We start from the raw sequence: 12217 nt of genomic DNA on the forward strand, positions 1-12217 counted from the left end.
GCTCAAAATTTATCTCTATATATTTTTGTTGCTGGAAATTGGACCCGGGGGTGACCACTGGCCGGGAAGGAGGAGCTTCGGTGCTTGGTGTTACGTCAGCGGGCTGCGTCCTCCGGAGGACCTGCAAAAAGCCGGTGGCCGGGTTTTCCGGTGCCAGCCTTTCGATGCTTAAGTCAGAGAGGGGCTTTAGTGGAGAAAGGGAGATGAGTTGTATATCCGAGTCTAAAAATCAGAATCCCCCTTCAAGGAGAAGAGGTTCCCATTTTATAGGAGGGATAAAGGGTTACCTGTGATGTGACCGGACGAATTAAATAAGTTACCGTCATGATTGAGCACGATCATGTGAATTAATGCATTGCCGTGGAGGGCTATACTAGAGCCGATGAGTTGCTGTGGGTGACTGGACGTAGTTGAGTGAGTCAACTGGTTGCCGTGGAGGGCCTGAGAGTTTGAGTAAGCTGGAGATTTGTGGAGACCATGCGCATTAATTGTTGAGAAGCCGGAGATCTGTGGAGGCCATGCGCATTAATTGCTGAGTAAGCCGGAGATCTGTGAAGGCCATGCGCATTAATTGCTGACAGTTGTTCAGGCGGAGATCACGGGATTGGGTCTTGGATGAGGAGGAGAGGGGCTTGGTTCCCGACGGAGTGAAGGAGTTTGCTTCGTCCTTTGACTGGGTCTTCTTCGGGGTTGAGGTCGATCGGAGTTGGCTTGACCGAGACCAGGGGCTGCAAGGCCGCAGGGCTTTGGGCGCTGAGGTTGGGGATGCCGATGTCGGGCGCCTTAAGGTCGGACGTCTCGAGGTCGGGCGCCTGGAAATCGGGCGCGTCCGGGGTGGGGTGCCTCACGGTCGGGCACATCCGAGGTCGGGCACCTCGTGGTCGGGCGCATCTGAGGGTTGCTGTCGGGGCACCTGTCATCACGTGCCGGCGATGCGTTCCAACTGTTTCGGGGCAATCCATTTTTCCCCCAACAATTTTAAAATATAATATTTCAATCAAGAGCAATGTGATTTGATATCTCAATTTAAATAGGTTATACTATGTTTTTTCATCAGCTATATTGTTATTGTTTTTCCCCAAACTAGATGCATTGGCAAGAGAACTCTAAAATAACTGAAATTTGACTTGTCTGAGTTGTTGAAGTAACTCAACTGAGTCACGAAATTAGTAAAATGTGAGTCAACTTTGGGCTATGAGTTTCAACTTTGCTTGAAAAGGAAAGAGCGTCTTTGTAGTCTTTAAACTAAAGATCCAAATTAAAGATATGCACCATTGATCATGATATATGCTGTTAAAAATGATCAGAAATAAAAAAAAAAAAACAAGTATCTTTATAGTCTCTAAACTATGTGCCAAGTGGGTCCGAAATGTACTCTTAGAATGATATGGGACCATTGTTTGTTATGGTCTAAGAATTAAATTTTATTTATTTTTAATTTATACATCTTTTAACAAGTATAAATCATCATTACTAGTAAAATGGAAACTATCTATTTTTGCATAATGCATAAATTAGATCCATCAGGATATATGATATTAGGTTTATAGATACTTTTAGTAGTATAAATCATGATTAATGGTATGGATGTTTGGTTTATATGCTTCATTATTAATTTTAGACTTAAGATACATAGATACTCTCTCTCTATATATATATATATATATGCGCACATGCGTGTGCGTGCGTGTTAGACTTGAGATGATTAGGTATTTTCTGCTTGCAAGGGAAGCATATATGTGCCTCCATGCGCATATGTATCTAGCTTTAATGTGTACTGGAGATTTGACATCAAAAGAAGGATTCACGCCCATGGAAAACTAAACTTCTCCTTATCAATGTATATTGCAGATGGCTGGGCCCCAAAACGTGGATCAGACTAAGTGTGCTGAATGGATCTATATTTCAAGCAAATCACGTTTGGTTCTACCTTGGTTTCGAACTCGGGTTGTCACATGTGGTGAGACCGAAGATAGGAAACAATGAGGGATTGGGGAAGCCTGAATGCTCTTGGTTACTTGAGGTGAAGGTGGAGGTTGAGGCAGTGGGCGTAATATACATCTTTACTCATATTTGAAGAAGTATAATGGCTGATCCGGTCAGTGAAGTCTCGGTCTGTGGAAGGAGAGTCTCCTTCCACAGACCGAGACTTCACTGACCGGATCAGCCTTATACTTCTAGGAGACTCCGCTACCTGGCCGAAGCTGGGTCACAAAGACTGAGTAGTGTCTTTTCCTGCCCAGTTGTGGGAGCTGGTGCAGAGTCATTGAGGCCCTGACCTATTTTATACTGCTGTTCTGAGTGTTGGTCTTGCCTTTGTAATAAAAAGAAAAAAAAATGGCAGCTGAATTGAACTTCAAAGATTATGGTTTAGAGCCCACACAACTTATCTATACCTGCTCCATAGGATTAATTTCTTCCCTTCTAGTGAAGCTTGCCAATGTTGCTTATTAGGCATGTCACCTCACATCTTGGGATTGCATGAGAATTAGCCAATACAGGCCTCTGGATTTATCCATTGTGCTTCAGAAGGGAAGTTGGCTAAGTAATCCAAGTATTTGTAATCGATGGGTTAAGCCAGTTCCTTTGTATGCCAAACCACCTTTTTTCAGAGGTGGTCACTAGTTGTCCAGGCGGCAAACATGCAACAGTTGTCTTCCTATCTTCCTAGCTACATGTCCACTAACCCATGCACGTGCCACCACACTTTCTTGCAGCGCTACCATGGTAAAGTAACTGTTGTGGGAAAAAAGGGTTCGAACTTAGTCTCACATCGACTAGATAGCAGAGAGGCCTGTTCCTTAAATGGAGAGGGACTACCTCTTTCTCTTCAAAGGCGCCTTTTGTGGGGCAAAATCGTGCGTTGGGAAGAGATTATGAAACCTCCTTCAAAGCGGACAATACTTCTGAGGAAAAGCAGTCGCCTCCGCTGTCTGAGATGGATAGGAACGAGGTCGGAGGGCAGCAGATCTTCTCCTATAGTGCTAGACGCGCGGGTCGGAGGCCGATCTCCCTTGACCTCATCAGTGACCATTCCCTACCATAGTACTGTTACATGTCACACATCTATACACCATGAAAACTATGATCAGATAAAGTGAAACCTTTCTCCTTGGTAGAGAGGAGAGGGAGATGTTGAAGAGAGTGGGGCCATTGAAGGGCTGGTTTGGTGATGGGGTAAGCAAGGTGACGAGCTATATTAAAGGAAAGGGGCAGAAGGATGTCAAGGACATTGTAGAGAACTATGCAAGGCTTCCAGATAGGGTAGAAGGGAAGAAGGAGATGTCTAGATCAGACAAGTCCAAGAAGGTGGAGGACTTCAGGATATATCGGTGAAACCCCGACAAGCCCTTTTCCTCTCCTACCATGTGGACTTGAGCATTTGTGGCCCCATCATACTCCCTTGTCTCTAGGTGGAATTCTAATATACTAAGATATTTATAAAAAGATTGGAATTCTTTCTTAATTTCTTGCTAATTTGGATTCATCAATGCTAGACTGACTTCTCCCATACGAGTCTAGCATGTTTGAATCTTTTTCTAAGTTGATCCAGTTAAAAGGGTAATCTGATTATGTTTGTCTTTGAAATTGGAAAAAATTAAGGATTAACCAATAGTACTGGAGCTATGGTACGAGAATATTTTCTTCTATAACGCTATAAAGAGCATCCAAGTAGTTATATGAATTTAAATTATGGTGTCCTTTTAGGTCTAAAATACATACTTGATCACATTGTAGGTCTTGGATGTGCTTCAAAAGATCAAAGCAGAGCAAGATTCCAGCCTGAGCTATAGGAGGTCATGCAGGGAAGGCATCTGTGGCTCCTGCTCCATGAACATAGGTGGGATCAACACGGTGGCTTGTTTAAAACCCATCGACACCAATACTTCCAACGCCACTATGATAACTCCTCTCCCTCAATGTTTGTCGTCAAGGACTTGGCGGGTGGATCTCACAACTTTCTACCACCAATACAAGTATAACTACTTGTGCCTCCATTTCGTAAGAGTCAGTATATAGTCTTTAAAAAAAAACATCATCTTATATTTTTTCCACATAATTCCAGTGATAAGGAATTAATGTGGAAACGGTGGGTTTTATTATTTGGCATGTTTTGCCTGTGGTCGGTCTCTGTCATGCATATTACTGACTTGGTCTCCATAGAACACCCATGATAAATATAGATGGACTGTATAGTGAACAATTAATCGAGTACATTTGCACTCGTGCTAGCGTTGCATTATTTTTGAAATACCATTAACTTTTCAAAAATGTTTCAGGTCAGGTAATGCATGAGTCAAGCTTATATATCGAAGTATGTAAGTTTAACCAGGTTTCAATCAACGGAATTCCACGTAGGTTATGCTTGAGCTATAAATAGTCATGCCAATTCAATTGCCTACAGTCTTTCTATTCTCCTAGTAATTAAGGAGCTGTTTGATGATTTTCAGGTCATGTTTACAGCTTTGTAGTCATATCTTTAGTGACTGATTTTGTTTAAGCTTAGACCATGGATCTCAACATGATGTATATAGGTTAATTGAGCCATGGCTCAAGATCAAAAGAAGCAAGAGAGTGGGAGAGAATTTCTCCGGCCCTGAGTGCATTCTCTGTGCCTGCTGCGGTGCTGCCGGCCCTGCCTATTGGTGGAACTCAGAAGAGTTCTGAGGTCCAGCTGCTTTACTCCATGCATATCGATGGAGCTCGGATAGGTGATTCGACGAAGTTTATTAACATTTCTTGTGCTCGATCAAGAAAACCTTTTGATGGTTGCTGATAAAAATTCTTCCTCTTTATATATGTACCTGTTGCTGGAAATTGGACCCGGAGGCGACCGTCGGCTGAGAAGGAGAAGCTCCGATGCTGGAATGGCGGGTGGCGGTCCGTCGGCGGGCGGCATCCTCCGGGAGACCTGCAACAAGCCGGTGGCCAGGTTTTCCGGTGCCGGCCCTCCGATGCTTAAGTCAGAGGGGGGCTTAATTTTGGAGAAAGAGATGAACTGTATGTAGAAATCCGAAACCTCCTCTTGAGAGGAAGAAGTTTCCCTTTTTATAGGGGGAGTGGCAGGGTTACCTGTGATATGACTGGACAAATTAATGGGTTACTGTTACGATTGGACATGAGTGTGCGAAGTAATGAGTTGCCGTGGATGGCCCGTTCCCATCATAGAAGGAGATGGCGCGCAGCCAGAGCTTGCTTGTGGCGTGTAGTGTAGTCCATTCTTGGAAATGGTGAGGCGTTGACAGTCGTAGTAGGGTATGATCCGTGGTTGATATGTCATGGCGTGGCCGGCAAGTAAAGCATGGTGCGGTGAGGCTGCTACAGGGCATGGCCGCAGCATGTGGACGACGAGGTCGGCCTTCTGAGGTCAACTCGGCCTTCTGTGCTCGGCCTGCATGAGCTCGGCTCGGACTGCATGATCTCGGCCTGCATGAGCTCGGCTCGGACTGCATGAGCTCAGCCTGCATGAGCTCGGTCTTCTAAGCTCGGCCTCATGAGCTCAGCCTGCATGAGCTCGATCTTCTGAGCTCGGCCTCATGAGCTCGGTCTTCTGAGCTCAGCTCGGACTACATGAGCTCGGCCTAAATGAGCTCGGCCTTCTGAGCTCGGCCTCATGAGTTCGGCCTGCATGAGCTCGGCCTGCATGAGCTCGATCTTCTGAGCTCGGCTCGGACTGCATGAGCTCGGCCTGCATGAGCTCGGCCTCATGACCTCGGCCTGCATGAGCTCGGTTTTCTGAGCTCAGCTCGGCCTCATTTAGCTCGGCCTAAATGAGCTCAGCCTGCATGAGCTCAGGCCGGATTTGGGTGCTTTAATTGTATTTGTGGGGTGGTCCATTTTGCTCCCAACACTACCCCCCGACTTTCGAGTTCGAGCTGCTTTTTGGCTCGAGCGAAGGAAGTAGTTCAGTCGTCGATCATCTTGTAATATAGCCAAATGTCTATGGAGATGTACGTGCCAAGTAGGGTGTACCTCTCATGTAGTTGGAGCTAAGTGCTTCAGGTCGACTCAGCAGCCTTCTTTGGCTTGTGGTCGACTCAGCAGGGAGCCCCCACTCAGATCGGGGCGTGTTGTCGTAGGAGGTGTCGAATGGCGTTAAAGGGTGTCAAACGGCGTTGACATGGCGTCGGATGGCGTCGAATATCGTCGAATGGCGTCGAATGTCGTCGAAGGGCGTCGAATGTCGTCGAAGGGCGTCGAATGTCGTCGAATGGCGTCGAAGGGCGTCGAATATCGTCGAATGGCGTCGAATGTCATCGAATGGCGTTGAAGGACGTTGAATATCGTCGAATTACGTCGAATAGTGTCCTGAGCTTGGTCGGGGCATCATTGGAGACACATACAGAAGACGGACTTCGTCCGTTGGCGATCGTGCGCCCTTATTCGGAACGGGGCGACGTTGGAGATAGAGATACCTGTAAGTCATTTTTGGATTCTCCGACCTGAAAATAAATAAAATATTGAAATTATTTGAAGCCAAAGTGGCGTCCTGTACCTTTTGGAGATATTTTGATAGCTCTCGAGCTTCGAAGTCCCTCAGGACTTGGCTCAGCGCTGGCTTTCTGAGGTTGGCCTTTGGAGCTCGTTCTTCTGAGCTCGGTCTGCATGAGCTCGGCCTGCGTGAGCACGGTCTGCATGAGCTCGGTCTTCTGAGCTCGGCTCGGACTGCATGAGCTCGGTCTAAATGAGCTCGGCCTTCTAAGCTTGGTCTGCATGAGCTCGATCTTCTGAGCTCGGCTCAGCCTGCATGAGCTCGGCTCGGCCTGCATGAGCTCCGCCTTCTGGACCATGAGAGGATTTAACTTCATAGTACTTTCTTGGGGTGGAATCTACTGTGAATCTAGTCAGAGGAGTGCTTATCCTTTGAAAGGCATTACAAAATAAGGCATCAGCCAAGCTTTTATTATGTACTAAAATTCTTTTTAAAGCCTTGCAATGATGAAGGAAATAGCTACAATATCGTCATAAAATCCTTTGGTCTTCATCGAAAAAGGAGATGACTTTCGCAGTGCACGGATGCTTTGAGGAAGCTCCTTCTTCCGAGCTCGTTGCTTCAGGCGCCTCTACTTGCCTGCCCTCTGATGATATTGTTGATGCCCGCGAGAGGTCAGTTGTCGTTCTGCTCCTCACGCGGCACTGGGTTTTGCTCCTCAGGCTCTCTCCTGTAGGCATGATCATGGACAAAACAACTCAACCGACCTCAGCAGGCAAATGCCTCGATCTCATCACGGAGCTCGTAGCAATCCTCCGTATCATGGCCGCGATCTCGGTGAAAGTGGCAGTACTTTTTCGAGTGCTTCCGCGACTCTGTCGGTCGAATCCTCAATGGAGGTCGGAGATAGTCCTGACCCTCAATCTCCATGAGGATCTCTGCTCGGGTAGATGTGAGGGGAGTGTATGTCTGAAACTTTTGGAGGGGAGACCTCGAGTGAGCTAGGCTCTTGGGCCAAGGAGGCTCTTTCTCATGCCAGGGGGATCTGCTGCTTGGTTGGGAGCGCTCCTCGTGGCACGTCTTCTGCATCTTGGCAGGTCGTTCGACTGCCTCCCGCCGAGAGGCCATGGCTTCCTCAGCCTTGGCGTACTTGCGAGCTGGGGCCAACATTTCAACAAAGTCGGCAGGGAAGCTCTTCTCGATGGAGAAGAGAAATTTGTAGGACCGAGCTCCAGTCTTCAATGCCGACATGGCGATTGACTGGTCGAGATCGCGAACCTCCCATGTGGCCGAGGAAAAGCGACTGATGTAGTCTTTTAAGGATTCTCCCTCCTTCTGCTTGATGGCGAAGAGGGAGTCTGAGGTCCGGTGCTGATGCCGGCTAGCAGCAAAATGGGTGGCGAGCTGCCTGCCCAACTGTTTAAAGGAGAGAATCGAGCTGGGCTTTAGTCCGGAGAACCAAAAATGAGCCGTCTTGCGGAGAGTTGCTGGGAAGGCTTTGTAGAGTAGAGCGTCTGTGGCTCCCTGGAGTGTCATAAGGGACTTGTAGCTCTCCAAATGATCAAGAGGATCGGATGAGCCATCATATGGCTCAATCTGTGGCATCTTGAACCTCTGGGGGATTGACTCATCCATGATCCATTGAGGGAATGGAGATTCTGTTGTAAAGTCAAGGTCGACGTCTCGCTTTGGGCCTCGATCTTGAAGCATCTATATCTGCCGCTCCAAGTCCTCGACTTTTCTGCCGAGCTCGGGTGGGGCTCCTGTTGCAGCTTGGCATGGGGCGGACCCCGCCTCAGATGGGTGCTCCCGTACTCGAGGCGTCAGGCTTCGGCGCGAGCTCTCAGGATAATGGATGCGTGACAAGCCCTCCCGGCTTGGGGGTCGAGCTCGGTGGGAGCTTCGGTGGTGGCGACGCTCTACAGAGAAATGACATCGCGAGTGGCATCCTGAGGACTCATGCTCGTGAGGAGGGAGTAGAGGTTGTCCTTCTATTTGCTGTAGGCCTTGAACGGCCGCAGTGAGTGCTTGGACTTGTTGAACAAGCAGGTTGAACTGCTCTGGTTGAACTTGGGGGACTGGATCCACCGGAGGCCTTGGTGATGGGTTCTGGATTGAGTGTCCAAGACTTGGTACGCGATGCCGAGAGGCGTTAGAGGCTCCCTTACTCCTTAGCTTCATGGCTACGACTCGGGCCCTTCCTCTAGCGCCAACTGTTGCTGAAAATTGGACTCGGGGGCGACTGTCGGCTGAGAAGGAGAAGCTCCGATGCTGGAATGGCGGGTGGCGGTCCGTCGGCGGGCGGCATCCTCCGGAAGACCTGCAACAAACCGGTGGCCGAGGTTTTCGGCGCCGGCCCTCCGATGCTTAAGTCAGAGGGGGGCTTAATTTTGGAGAAAGAGATGGACTGCATGTAGAAATTCGAAACCTCCTCTTGGGAGGAAAAAGTTTTCCTTTTTATAGGGAGAGTGGCAGGATTACCTGTGATGTGACTGGACGAATTAATGGGTTACTGTTACGATTGGACGTAGGCGTGTGAAGTAATGAGTTGCCGTGGATGACCCGTTCCAATCATAGGAGGAGATGGCGCGCAGCTAAAGCTTGCTTGTGGCACGCAGTGCAGTCCATTCTTGGGAATGGTGAGGTGTTGACAGTCGTAGCAGGGTATGATCCATGGTTGATATGTCGTGGCGTGGCCGCCAAGTAAAGCATGGTGCGGTAAGGTTGTTACAGGGCATGGCCGCAGCATGTGGACGACGAGGTCGGTCTTCTGAGGTCAGCTCGGCCTTCTGTGCTCGACAGCCTTCTGAGCTCGGCCTGCATGAGCTCGGTTCAGACTGCATGAGCTCGGCTCGGACTGCATGAGCTCGGCCTGCATGAGCTCGGCTCGGACTGCATAAGCTCGGCCTGCATGAGCTCGACCTGCATGAGCTCGGCCTTCTGAGCTCGGCCTGCATGAGCTCGGCCTCATGAGCTTGGCCTGCATGAGCTCGGTCTTCTGAGCTCGGCCTCATGAGCTCGGCCTGCATGAGCTCAGTCTTATGAGCTCGGTTTGGACTGCATGAGCTCGGCCTTATGAGCTCGGCCTGCATGAGCTCGGTCTTCTGAGCTCGGCCTCATGAGCTCGGCCTACATGAGCTCGATCTTCTGAGCTCGGTTGGGACTGCATGAGCTCGGTTTTCTGAGCTCAGCCTCATGAGCTCGGCCTGCATGAGCTCGGTCTTCTGAGCTCGGCTCGGCCTGCATGAGCTCGGCCTAAATGAGCTCGGCCTGCATGAGCTCAGGCCTCCTGTCGAATTTGGGTGCTTTAATTGTATTTATGGGGTGGTCCATTTTTCCCCCAACAGTATCTTTGAAGCCGTGATGATTTCACCCAAGAGAGGCTGCAAGCACTGACGGAAGATGAGAAGAGGTTGTGCAGGTCCAGGACTATAAGGAGTTGCACGGCTAGCTGCCCAAAGAGCCTAGACCCAGCGAGGGCAATCGCTGCTATGAGGACCAACCATCAACTGCACTAGTTTTTCTCATGTGCACATGCTTCTCCTCTTCACTTGTAGTTATAAATGGTTGCTAATAAGTTGTATATATGCTTGTCATGTTGGTGATTACTTCTATAAGCTACGTGTATGTGAGTCATCACGCACGTAAACATGCCTGTGAGAGCAAACAAAATGCTTTTATTATTCTTTTAAGTGGAACTTAGGTTATATTTCAAATGTGTTTCGAGTTCCATAGGAGTATAGGTTCTTAGTGCTAGAAACTGTTTATGGCCACTTGTGGTTGGTAACAGAGATATCAGATGATATTTTAACTTGCACACTCTCATCCGATCTTCCTGTATATGGTTCGTTGCTCATGTATATCTACAGGGATATGACTAACTGTGTATCCCTTCGATCACTCCCATTCAGTTGTTCTTTCCACTATATATCTGCACATACTCCATTTATAAAGTTATCGAGATTACAAAATCTTTATGGTATCAGAGCACGTTTTTTCCTCCAACGAGAAGAAATCGATCTCCTCCCATGGCCTCTAGCGATTCATCCAGTGCTACCCTTGCTGTGGTTACCAGTCCCACCACCACCATGTCTCAGCTAATCTCGATCAACGCAACCACCCAGCTTCCTTTGAAGCTCTCGTCGTCCAACTTTGCTTCATGGCACGCACAATTTGTTTCTCTTCTTATTGGCTATGACCTAATGGGTTATGTGGTGGGGACACAGACCTCCGTTTCCAGCATGTATATAGGCGTCGCCGGTGTGCATAGCACTTCGGCCACCCTAGTTTTATTTTTTTGTGTATTTTTATTTATTTATTATGTATTTTCATCTTTTATTAGTTGCTGGCTTGTATGACTGTATTTAGCTAGTGTAGTAACCCATGATGTTGTTGGATCATGGGTAGTTACATGATCATTTGTGGGGATCATGGGTAGTTGCATAGGGGGCTATATATGGCACCTCCATATCTCCTGTTTTAGTAGAGTAATTTGGAAATGAAAACTTTGTCTTGACATCTGGCAGACTCCAGAACTTCTCTCCCCTCCCCTTTCAATTCATATTTTCTTCCCTAAATCATCTGTCCTGCATCAGAGTTGGTGGGGACACAGACCTCCGTTTCCAGCATGTACATAGGCGTTGCCGGCGTACATAGCACTTCGGCCACCCTAGTTTTATTTTTTTGTGTATTTTCATTTATTTATTATGTATTTTCGTCTTTTATTAGTTGCTGGCTTGTATGACTGTATTTAGCTAGTGTAGTGACCCATGATGTTGTTGGATCATGGGTAGTTACATGATCATTTGTGGGGATCATGGGTAGTTGCATAGGGGGCTATATATGGCACCTCCATATCTCCTGTTTTAGTAGAGTAATTTGGAAATGAAAACTTTGTCTTGACATCTGGTAGACTCCAGAACTTCTCTCCCCTCCCCTTTCAATTCATATTTTCTTTCCTAAATCATCTGTCCCGCATCAGTTTGGTATCAGAGCTTAGGCAGGCTTGCCACTATTGCTAAAGCCTCGATCCCTCTTCTATATTTTCCACTGTTCCTACTGTTCTCTTCTTCTTTCGGTTTCAGATAAAATAAACACCTTTTGCTGTCTCCTCCCTCTCTCTCGGATCTCGCACCAGACAAAAAAAAAAAAGCAGAAGCCTCTGCGGCTGGTCCTCCACTTCCATTCTCGGCCACTTCTCCTTCCACAGAAGCACCACGCCGATGTATGGCGGAGCACTGCCGGATCCCAGGATTCCGGTGGGCACACGAAATCTACACGGTACCCCGACCCGGACACCGGAGCGTGCTGATGGACCACGAGTGACTCCCGTTGCCAAAAAGAAGAGGAGCATCGCTGCCCTTCTTTCGGCTCTGTCCCTCGGACCCGCTGAAGCGCCCGCCGGCCACCGCGCACACGAAGAGAGACGGGAAGACATTACTAGTGAGAAGAGACCCAGTGCCAGAGCAGGTGACCGATTGCCGGCCATCACCACTGGCCACTAAGATCCACCCACACTGCTGGCATGAACTTCGGCACGATCGGCCGCTGGGAACCGCCAGCAACCGTGGGCGTAAATCTCAGCACGCTCACTTGAAATTGTTGGAGAGTTTCAAGTTGGTAAACGGGTAACCTCCAAACTCGTTAACCCTCGGTCAGTAACCCGGATCCGTTCCGGGATAAAGAAAAAAAAAGAAAAAAAAAAGAAAGGGTCACATGACCCTCACGTGAGTCCCGCACGTGACTTCCACACGTGACAACCTCAGGCGAAAGCACGTGACTTGC

At 48.3% G+C, this 12217-nt stretch overlaps 1 pseudogene; it reads left to right on the plus strand.

Moving 5' to 3' along the window:
- Nucleotides 1-3132: 3132 nt before the first annotated feature.
- On the plus strand, nt 3133-9951 carry LOC120107372 (annotated as a pseudogene).
- Nucleotides 9952-12217: the final 2266 nt, after the last annotated feature.

This window comes from Phoenix dactylifera, unplaced genomic scaffold (genome assembly GCF_009389715.1).
Source record: "Phoenix dactylifera cultivar Barhee BC4 unplaced genomic scaffold, palm_55x_up_171113_PBpolish2nd_filt_p 000843F, whole genome shotgun sequence".
Classification (NCBI taxonomy): domain Eukaryota; kingdom Viridiplantae; phylum Streptophyta; class Magnoliopsida; order Arecales; family Arecaceae; genus Phoenix; species Phoenix dactylifera.